The 11,878-nt window shown below is 33.8% G+C and overlaps 1 pseudogene across 1 annotated transcript; it reads right to left on the bottom strand.

Moving 5' to 3' along the window:
* Window positions 1-10,217: 10,217 nt before the first annotated feature.
* Window positions 10,218-11,589, bottom strand: LOC143604770 (auxin-responsive protein IAA27-like; annotated as a pseudogene). The gene is made up of 2 exons (XR_013148352.1): window positions 11,128-11,589; window positions 10,218-10,745 (listed from the first exon to the last, which is right to left on the bottom strand). The product of XR_013148352.1 is annotated as an auxin-responsive protein IAA27-like (transcript).
* Between the last annotated feature and the right edge of the window lie 289 nt (window positions 11,590-11,878).

The raw sequence follows: 11,878 nt of genomic DNA, 5'->3' as shown, positions 1-11,878 counted from the left end.
ATGAGATCATTGCAATAAAATATGCAATCATAATCTTTTGAATATCCCCCACTCTCCTTCTATAGCGCGTTTAGTATCTTTTGGAAAATAAAACCACACATTTCTCTGTACACAAACATAAATATTCAAAGTTGATATATTGCTAGTTCAGTACTTTGTACCAACTATGGTTTTATGAAATGTGACAATGTGTGATTGGTGTGCATACTGTCTACATAGACGACCGCTTGAGTTTTGGTAATAACAATTAATAGAAAGTATTTCTTGAAAAATAGCAACATGATTAACATATAACTTCATCTTTACTGGACTCGCATGCGTGAGGATCAATTGCATTAAAATTTTGTGTGTATATAACTACTAATTGCATTAAAATTTTGTGTATATATAACCACCTATATGCATGCGTGTGTGAGGTTTCTAAAGTTCATCGGTGATTACCAAACACAATATAAAAATGCTTCAAAATACATATAGGAGATCGATCGATTATTAAGAGAAACTTTGTGAGGATGTCCTTCCAATGAGGAAGTGTAGGATCAATTAGCAGGGAATTGGATTGCAAAATCTAAGTACCGACGAGTATTAGACAGGTAATTAAGCTTATACATTGACAACTAACCGTCAATATTGCAATGGCTCATGAAACAGGGTTCCTTCAGAATTTGAAAGCTATGAATGTTCGGGAAGAGGACACAAAGCCATGGAAACTCATTCGCTTGAACTTAGAAAAGTTTCAAAGACATACTTCCTTCGAGTCATGACAATGCTAGTAGAATTTTTTAAATGCATGTACAATGTTTGTGTTAGATATCACAACAATCACCACCATCACAACCAAAGCTATTTTAATCAGTTTTTGAGCTATATTTTTCTGGTTATAATATAAGTCAGTTATTTCTAAGTTGTTCGTTAATTATCATTTATCATTTTTGAATTGGTATCAGAGCCCGGTTCAAGAACACAGTAATTAACGATTTGGCCAACAAAGCGGAATCCGTCTCTAGCAAGTACGCAATCTGGCCTTAAATTGTATCGATATACAGGCCCTTCTCATAAGATGTTGTAAGCTACGGGCCTTTTTCGATGAAGCTTAAATTGAAGCAGGCCTCAGGAGCTAAGAAGGGGGCCAACAAGCCCCTTTGAAGCTAATGCCTTAAAAGCTGCAGGACATAGAAGCAGGCTAACAAGTGGATTAAATCTTTTCCAGTCTAGAGATTGACGGATTACCTTTGAAACAAATGATTGAAAAATTCCTTCTGCTTTGGACAAGATAAGTGGACAGATGAGTTGAATAATACAGGGAATGATACGGAAGGTGTTTCGATTGAACAAGTTGGTTTGATATCCCGAATCAGTTTGCTAAAAAAAATACTAAAGCTCTTTAAGTAGGCTTGAATTTAGTTTTATTTTGGTTCGTTCAATTGTTTTTTTCAAACAAGTTGGGTTTGAGTAGTAGCCATGGGTGACTTGACTCCACCACCGCCACCAAAGGAGAAAGAGAACGGGCCGTCTTCCGTTCAATGTCCAATTTTAACTACAACAAACTATACCGTGTGGACTATGAGGATGAAACTTGTTCTAAAGCTCGCAAAGTTGGGACGCCATCAACCCGGGTGTATCTGATGAAGACAAAAATGAAATGGCTACAGCCTTATGGTTTCAGTCTGTACCCAAAACCTTAATCATGCAAATTGAAGATTAAGAAACCGCTAAAGCTATGTGGGATTCTATTAAAACCCGACACTTAGGTGCCATTTTAAAACCCGACACCTAGGTTTTGAAACTGTTGTGTATACACTAATTTAACCGTTTTGAAAATAGTCATTTTATGTACTAGTTTGTATTTGAATTTTTTATTTAATATCAAATAAAACCGAGTATACTAAAATAATGTTAATGACACTAAAAGTACCCATATTATATTCATATATTACGGGTTTTGATCATATATAAATGAAATTAACGTGATAATTGTGATAATCAAGTAGAATAATTATTTAATTACATCATAGAGTAATTATTACTCTAAGATATAATTACATAATTACTCTACTTACATATATAATTACTCTACTTGATTCTCACAATTTGCACGTTAATTTCATTTGTACGTTAATTTTTTCTCAATATATTGCTTACTTATCTTTTTCCTACTCACGTACCTTAGTGTGAGGTGATTGTACAACATGGGAAAGAAGAATACTATACCGTACCACTTAGTGAAAGTGAAGTAGGGGTGTTCATCGAATCGAATAATGAATTTTCAAGTTAATCGAATCGAATAATTCGAATAATTTATTTTTTGCTGATATTCATATTCGTTTAAAAGTTGGGACTATTCGATTCGTATTCGTATTACATCCCATATTCGAAATTCGATTCTATTCGTATCTGAAACTCGAATTCGAATAAATTTGAACTGATTCAAGTTCACATATGTCAAAATCTTCATAAATCATAATCATCAATGTAAAACAAATAAATATAAGTTTAAAGTATCTACAATACCACATGAAAATAAATTCAAAATTAAGTATTGGCAAAATTTAGAAATATTAGTATGGCTATTGGGATTTATTATTATGTTTTGACATTTACTATTTAAGGATTTGACCTAAATTAATATATTAAATATATATTAATATATTATATAATTTGAATTCGAATTTCGAGTAGAATCGAATAAAAATCATGAATTTGTATTCGATTACCATACTCGAATACGAATCGAATTGAATTCGAATATTTTGAAATCCAATTCGAATCTTAATATTCGAATTCGAATCGAGTCGAATTTCGAATGCTTCGAATTCGAATCAAATTTTGAACACCCCTAAAGTGAAGTATGAATATTCATCGTAGGGACGGGCTTGCTATTGAACTGGCCGTACTGGCATCCAAAATTCCGATCTTGATTTTTTCAAAATTGTGGTACCCGGTATCGGTATCGATATCAAAGACAAAATTTGGGAAAAACCAATACTGAATCATACCAATCTCTAAACATCAAAAAATCAGTACCGATTTAATACATGTTCAGTACCCATACTTGTTAACTCATCCTTGCCTTACAATCATCAAAGAATATAAAGGGAAGCCAAAATTAATGTGATTGAAACGTGAAGCAGAAACAACCATAAGATCACGAGGGCACGTGGAAGTTCAGATTTTTACATGCTTTCTATAATCTGTTGGAAGACAAATATTCCTATTTACACACTTTCGAATTTCTACTTGATTTATTTATAGTTATATATACTTCATATACTATCGTGTTACCTTTGTATTTCGGATTGCCCTAATTTGTTTATTATTTTCGTATGGATGGAGACACACACGTAGATCCTTGTAGTTTATTGAACACACGTTTATTTAGGATTCCATCCCGATCGATCGGCTGGGAGATTTCATTCCATTTCAACCCGATTCTTTGTTCTTTCTTCGTTTCTTGAACATACTTTTAAGGGTAATCAAATTTTCATTCGTGAAAGAGTTGTGTTTAAATATTGAAATGGAACGCAAACGGGTAACAAGTTGTGCAATTAACACCTTTTGAATAGCAAAACTAAATTATTTAAAATTCACAATCATAGATTCATGATTCGTTGGACATGACTACGTAGCTCTACAGCCGCACGCGCAAGGAAACCGAAATATTAAATTCGAAAGGTATAAACATGTGTTGGTTGTCAAAACACGTTTTCTCAGGTTTGGTTCCTTTGCATGAAGAAACTTTTAGCACATTTTGATCTGCCTTGAAAATACTACTCCCAAAGGATTATTAATCTTTGACATTGTGTTTGTTCATAGGATGTGCTTCTTAATATAGTGTGACATATACTTCTAAGCAGTGGCGGATTCAAAAATTTTAATCAGTGGGTGTAATAAAAAGTTAACCTAGAATGGATCTGGTTAAACTAAAACAGGTCAACCGAAGATATATCTGGTCAAACCAAAATGGAGCGCGTAGAAAAGTTACATTAAATAAACTATGTATAGAAATTTAAGTAACAAAATTCATTAAACATCATAAACAAAATATATATTACAATTGACCTTTACGTGATTTTATCTTTAGAAATCAGTCAATATAGCCTAATTCATAAAACCTTCAAGTGTTTTCTTTTCAACATTTACGTAGTGTAGAATTATTAATCATTAAACAAATGATACTCTGAATAAATTTCTTGTTTAACAGTCATATTAGACTTTAAATAAGCTAGAATATTTTAGAAACCTAGAAACCAAATCATCGTCCCTCAAATGACAACAAAAATCCCATGTCATTAAAATTTCATAAGACACATAAAATCGAATCAAAATGAAATAAACAAAAATCAAAATAAAAAATGTTAATAATTGATGAGCGTATCTTATATTTCAAAATAAAAAAAAAGAATCCGAAATCACAAAAGAAAACCTTTTCATCTCTTACTCTCATGTAACTTGCAAATTCAAAATTTTCAATTTATGATATGGTTAGACAATTAAGTAATTTGGGTTTAGTTGTTATTTTTCAAAACAAAATAAAATCTAGGCTTAAATGTTGAGCTCAAGAGGTTGGATTTGGAGCACTGAAAAAATTAAGGATGGGGCACATGCATCATTGTGCTTAATGTATTAGAAGCTTATAACATAAACTAGAGATTTGAGTGGGTGCGTACGCTCCCGCTGAGTCAACACTGGATTCACCCCTGCTTCTAAGTTGGCATATTTTTCAATTAGATGCGTAACTCTATAAATTAACAAGTCATGAATCATGATGAGGATATGGGACTAATGGCTTAATTAACAAATAACAAGTCATGAACTTAGTCATCTAGCGATAAGAGTTGCATGGCTAAATTACGTACACTTGAAAGTTGAAACCTTCTGAGATCGAGGAGGATATGGGGACTAATGGTATTCATTTCACGTTTAGTTATTCTATATATACTTCTTTGTTGTATCTTTCAATCTTTGACCTGTCTTAGTCTTAATTATCATTGTTATTAGTAGCTAGCTAAAAAGTTTGTCTATGAAAGAGGGAGAGAATTAGTTAGTTGTTACTGAATTCCACCAAATGATAGTCTATAGCTTAATATTTGGTGGGTCCTGCTTCATTCTTCGTACAACTTTTTTAGTTACATATTCTCAAATTTGATCAAGTATTGAAGTTCGATACAAAAAATGTTTTTCCAGAGAAAATAGGTGAAAAATCAGCAAAGACGTTTGTAAAATAGGTTTGGGATAAATTAAAATGTTATTTCCATATTATTCTTGAATCTTTATGTCTGTTAATCATACTAGATTAAATTTCTAGTACAAATATTCTGGGATGGATTTGTTGAATAACTTCTCCTATAAAATTGAACTTGCCATGAATCAAAAATAGAATTGAGCTGTTGGACGCATGATTTGTGGGGTCATATTATATGAGTAGTTGGGCACATGTGATCCCTCGTTAATTCGTTATAGTTAATCACTCTCTATTTGCCGTTACAAAAAAAAATAATAAAAATACTAAAGAATAAATTAAATTAAAAAACTCTGTCTAATTCAGTTTAAGCAAAAAATCATAAATTCGATCTTGTATTTTAGTCTTACATTTAGATATAATTTAAAAAAAAAACTATAATACAAAATAGCATAATGTCATTGAATATAGTATTGATACTAAGGGGCTGTTTGGTTTATTTAGATCTGAATGACTCAGATCTGAATGAGTCTCTGTCCCATTCAGCAACAACAATAAGTTTGAATGATTCAGATCTAATTTTAACCATTCAGATGTTTTTCTGTTTGGAAGCAAACAGTCTAGAGTCTGAATGAATCAGATGTAAACATCTGAATGATTCCATTCAAATGTAAACAAACAACCCTAAGTAATGCATGCCAAACAAAATGCTTATAGCCTAATGGTACCAACATGTGATAGAAATGTGTTACTTCAGTGGGTTGATGGTTCGAATTATGTAGTGACGTAAAATGTAGATTCAGAAGAAGATTTAGTGGGTGTGTGAGTTGTTAAAAAAAGAGTAACACATGCAATTACATCATAGGTCATCCACAATGCAGTCTTTGAGGAAGTTCGTTGGTGATGTTGCACTGAGGTGGAAGACTGAAGCAAGCGATGACATCAATTTCTAAATGGACGATTTCTATAAGAGGAAATGAGAGGAAAAGAAGAGCATGTGAACTAGGGATGACTGGACTCGAGCCATGCTCGAGTTTTGGTGGAGAGCTTGGCCCGGCTCACTACTCTACTCGGGTCAATTGGAATATAATACTAGGGTTTATTTATGAGTGGGTCAACGGATTTTACTTGATACCATCTAAGAATGGCAAAAGACTTTGATTCATTCCATTTAATACTGATACAATATAATATATAAAAATAGATCTGGCCCGTGAGCTCGACATCAAAACCCTAATACCATATTCTAGTATGGTGAAGGCCACTTCGATTGAAGGTAACCATCTAACTGCATATTAAATTATCCTAAAATTTTGAGAAATAATAGAGAGATCGAGCAGAATAAAAAATAAAAAGCATCCACTAAAAAATTATTAATTTAACTTCAAGATTATATGCAACTCTTCAAAAGCATCCACTAAAAAAATAAATAAATAAAAAGCCCTTCAAAAGCATGTCATTAGTAAAATATATTTATTTGTCATAAAGGTCATATATGATTGATTATAAATAATAGAGGGACTAAACTGTAAATGTTAGATAGTGCAGGGTTATAGTTTTAATATGTTCATATACATAATCAGGTGTCGTGAATGTAACAGTAGCTATTGATTTGATATTATCTCCTTCTTCTTCTGTGATTCTTCTTCTACAATTCTTTAGCTCGATTACGGTTTGTTAAAGCTGTTCAATCCTTGGACACTCTAGATCTTGAACCCTAATTCACTCGATTTCCCCAAATTGTGTGGATTCTCTGAAATTGGTCATTGTTCCGATTAATTTCATCTCAACTACAATCAAATTCCGGTGATAACACCAGTTCATGGTAAATCCAGTTTCTAGAAACAATTAGCCAATCACGGTGGCCATTGATTCAATCCACGGTGATGAATGGCATAGGCGATAAACAGAAGCAAATCAATCTACCAATTAGATACATCAACAATTGAATTAGGGAAACAACTTATTCTTGAAAGTAGCAATTGTATGTCAGATGTTCTTGAGGTATTTCAGCAACAGTCAGATTAGACATTAGCATTAGCAGGTTTCTAAGTCAACAATCAAATTAGGGCAACAACGGGTTCTTGGCAGCAATAACTGAAGGCAACGATCGAGGTAATAATGGTGTTCTTGTGTTCATGTGGGGGTTTGATATGGGAAAACAAGGTTCATGTTTGTGCGACTCGTAGGTGTTCTTGCGGTTGGTTACAATACGAAGGCAGGGGCCATTGTTGTGGTTACATACCAGATTATTCAAAGCCACCAACTGATTGGGAACTTTACAGTGGTTATAGATGTGTTGATGAATGGATGGGATCATCAACATGGGAAAACGAAGTCCTCGCTTATTCGAAACCAAATATAAAGAAACAAGAATTCTAAATACTACTTCATCCATGGATGACATCAAGAACTTACAACAAACAGGTTCATTTCAAGACTACTGTAACTCATTTGATTTTCTCCTAACTAGAGTAGTTCTAAGTGAGGGTTATGTTATAAGTCTATTCGTGGAGGGTCTGAAACCTGAAATTAAGTGATGGATTAAGTTGTTGAGACCAAAAACACTAGAGGAGGCATATGAAAAGGCAACGAACCAAATTGATTTTCTTGATATTGTGAATAAAAATAAGGATTTGGATGTACCCACCAAGGATCAATTGATTCTTCTAAAGCTGCACATATAGATGACACTTTGAATCAAGATATGAGTATCGAAATGGAAGTGGCTGATCAACAGAAAACCACAAAGGAACCTGTTGTGGATCAAGAAAAAATAAATAGAAAGTCTGTTTCAATAGAGGTTCCAATTGATATGTCAGGAAATAAATCTGATGCAGGAACGGTTGCGGACAGCCTACACAATGCAAGGTGTGAATTCGATGGGTTGAAGGATATTGTGAGCACTAGTGATCATGTTAGTCACACTTTTATACAAGAAAATGTGGTTCCAGAATCTAATGATGAAAATGATAATGAAAATGATATTAGCGGGCTTGTCAACGAAATCGATTCTCTAAAGCAAGATTGGACGAGTCAAGATGTAATGAATAAATTCAATTTCAGTGATGCCTTCAATATATTTTCAAATGAATTGAAATATGACAGTTTTCAGAAGGTTTTTCACAGCTTTGATACATTGCAAATATTTGTGATTAACTTCCCTAAATTCAATGCAAATGGTCATGATTATATTCTTACTTGGCTAAGCAAAATGAGGGCTAAATACAACCAACTAATTCTGGAAAGATGGCTAGTTAAGTGGAAACAGAAGAATGAGTTGCAACTGCAGCTGCAAGAATCTCAAACAAACCCGCAGATTAATGCAAAAATGAAAAATATGGCCGGGAAAATTATAGAAATTTTATTATCTTCTCGGATGACAAAATCTAAAGAGTTGTCTCTCATTATAGTCATGAAGGGGGTGGTGGGAAGAGTTGTACATGCAGCTGCACATGTACACAAGCTTGGAAATCTTCTATGGTGGAAAGCAATTATAGTTGATAAAACACTTACTGCCAAAATAATAAAGTTTTGGTCAAGTGGGATTGTGATGGCTGGAAGGGATCACCAAAGTCCAAATGAATATAAAATGTCAAATGCTTGGAAGTCAAAAGTTGTTTATTGAAAGTCAAGAATTAATAAAACTGTGAAAGCTAAAAGATGGGGAACAGGTTGTAGAAGTCAGCGGATAGATTGGGAAATTTGCAGATTAGTGTATCAAAAGTCCAGATTCAGGAAACATTTATTTGATTTGGTTAACAAGCTAGATTGGTTTTTAAGTATTTGGCGAAAAGATAAAATTCGAGTGGTGAAGCTTGATGACCAATGGATGGCAAATTCAGATTTTATTACATACTCAAAAGATGAAAAGTTTCGTGATCCGTCACAAGTGACTCAACCTGCAAGTTTGTCTCTGGGTGCAAAGTTGTACCAATTGGAGATTGCTTGGGTCTTTATAAGCAATGAATTGGATTCACAACATTTGCACTTGGTCCTTGATTTTTCTTTTCTCACCATTTGTGTGATTGCTTAAACTTTGTTTTTTTTCCTTATTTTGATTTTTGGGGACAAAAATCTTTTAAGGGTGGAGTAGTGTTAGGTAGTAAATAATAGAGGGACTAAACTGTAAATGTTAGATAGTGCAGGGTTATAGTTGTAATATGTTCATATACATAAGCAGGAGTCGTGAATGTAACAGTAGCTATTGATTTGAGATAATATCTCAAATCAATAGCTACTTATCTCAAATCAATAGCTACTGTTACATTCACGACTCCTGCTTATGTATATAAACATATTACAACTATAACCCTGCACTATCTAATATTTACAGTTTAGTCCCTCTATTAGTTACTACCTAACTTATCTCAAATCAATAGGTACTGTTACATTCACGACTCCTGCTTATGTATATGAACATATTACAACTATAACCCTGCACTATCTAATATTTACAGTTTAGTCCCTCTATTAGTTACTACCTAACAATTACTTGTGAAAATGTTAAAAACATACAAACAATAAAAAACTCCAATAACCATCTTTGTCTTCATAGGTCACACTACATTACATATTTTTGCTATTACACATGTAAAACTACACGGTCACAAGTAAGCCTCGCAACCAGGGCTGGTTGGGTGACGAGTCAAAACGGGCTCAGGTCAAAACAAGCTCTGAGCAACATGTGTCTGGGTCAAACGGACCATTTAAAAAAGTAACTATTTGGTTCGGACCAAGACGGGCTCCAGTCAGAATGGCTAGGGTCAAACAGGTTTGGTCGGTACGAATTCTAAACAATATATATTCCGGGTCAAAACTCATAACTAGTCGTTCAATTATCAGTTTGTTTAGGGTCAGGACGGATTCGAGTCAGAACGGGTTCGGGTCGATGCGATTACAAAGAGAAATAAGTCCGGGTCAAAACATATCATTTAATAGAAGTTACAGTTTAGTTCAGGTCAAAACAGAGTCCGGCCAAAATGGACTCTAATTTAAATGAGTATTTTTAAATAAATGTACATTAATAATCTCACCTTTATAATTTTATATGATAAGCCCAAGAAGCCCACAAAAGGAGCATACCTAAAGAACTAACCATAAATGCCCATGTTAGTTTATCTATAATAGTCAATGCATACATGTATGTAACTAAAAGTTAACTTGTGCACGATAGATGCATACAAAAACAAACACTTTTCATGACCTGTTTTTTAAACTCCAAATCTGACACAAATTATCATACCTACCAAAAGTAGCTCTTATAAACATATTTTACACGACATAAAAGACCAAGAAACAACTTATAATATGCATCAAGAAGTAAAAGAGAATACCAATTGTAAAACAGCTAAACATTTTTTCAAGAGCCGAAGAAAGATCCAAATAGCACGAATAGGTCTCTAGATCCACTTTCCGCAAATATGGAGCTCCGTCCATGCTGACCTTCACATATAGGCAGCCGGGTCCCACCTTCGGATCACGGCCTTCTTCATCCTTTGTATGGCTAACCGCCATGGTGTTCTTTCTGAAAGACCGAATCGGAGGCCATCCTACAACTTGTTCCCTAAACCATAAACATCTAGATTTTAGCAACTCAAATATAAATAAAAGTAAAAAAACACCAAAAAGTTAATTTTTTAAATATTTTTGGGGTGTTAATTAAATTGCTTCCAAGTTCCAACTTTGACAATCATGTATTAAAAACCATTGAGTTGACTTTCTAAAGTCAAAGTAGACCTCTAATCTTGGAATCATGGATAAGTAACATCATTTAAGAAACTCATATCACTTACAAGTCACAACCCCTATCAAGTTATATAACAAATTAAAAGAACCAAGATTACATGACCAGATTCTTGAAACAGTTGAGAGCTGACTTTTAAAAGTCAAAGAAACAACTAAACCAACTTCTATAACATCTTAATCTCCAAACACATAATCCTTACTTGGGATCAGAAGAAGAACCTTGACCATTTGACTTATCAGAAACCTGAGTCTTCTTCTTCTCCACTACACCAGTCTCCTGCACATGATTCTTGTTTCCACCATGTTTGACCAAGTCAACGTCATCACCCGCCAAAACCCACTTCCAAGAACCACCCTTGATTGCATCTGAGAACCCCTTTTGGCTCCAGCCACCAAAACCACCTCTCTCTCCGGAGACTCAGAACCAGGCAAACCGAGTCTCAACTCAGTAGCTTTAAAGTTCAAATCTTTATTATTACTATTATTATTGTTATTATTATTATTGTTGGCTGTCTCATAAACTTGTCTCTCCATGTTTTCCTCTGACAACCCTATGTAGTAGCAATAATAATCTTGTTCTTTAACCAACATAGACATATATGAAATTATTTTTATAAAAGAGTTGCTTTGGCATCTCTGTAGCCCCTCCTCTAATATTATTCCTATAGTATAGTGTAGACTGTTAAAAAGAATGGTGGAACAAGGAACATTTTTTGGGGAAGGTCACTGCCCAATGCTTTGTTAAATTTGCATTGATGACGTCACTGGGACATGCACATTGTGGATTAAAGATTGTAACTTTATCTTAATTTGGTAAGTCTTGCTTTTGAAAATGCTTCATTGGGTAATCCATGATAGATGACCGTAGATAAAAGGCGTAAATTGATGTTGACCGGTGTTTTGGGGATCATGTTAGGTTAATCTACCCGGTTTTTAAACAACTTAGTTTTA

Source organism: Bidens hawaiensis, unplaced genomic scaffold, assembly GCF_021521415.1.
Source record: "Bidens hawaiensis isolate Kalapana, Puna unplaced genomic scaffold, B.hawaiensis_p1.1 tig00066567_1, whole genome shotgun sequence".
NCBI lineage: Eukaryota > Viridiplantae > Streptophyta > Magnoliopsida > Asterales > Asteraceae > Bidens > Bidens hawaiensis.
The sequence above is the reverse complement of the archived record's forward strand: the minus strand, read 5'-3'. Positions and strand labels throughout refer to the sequence as shown.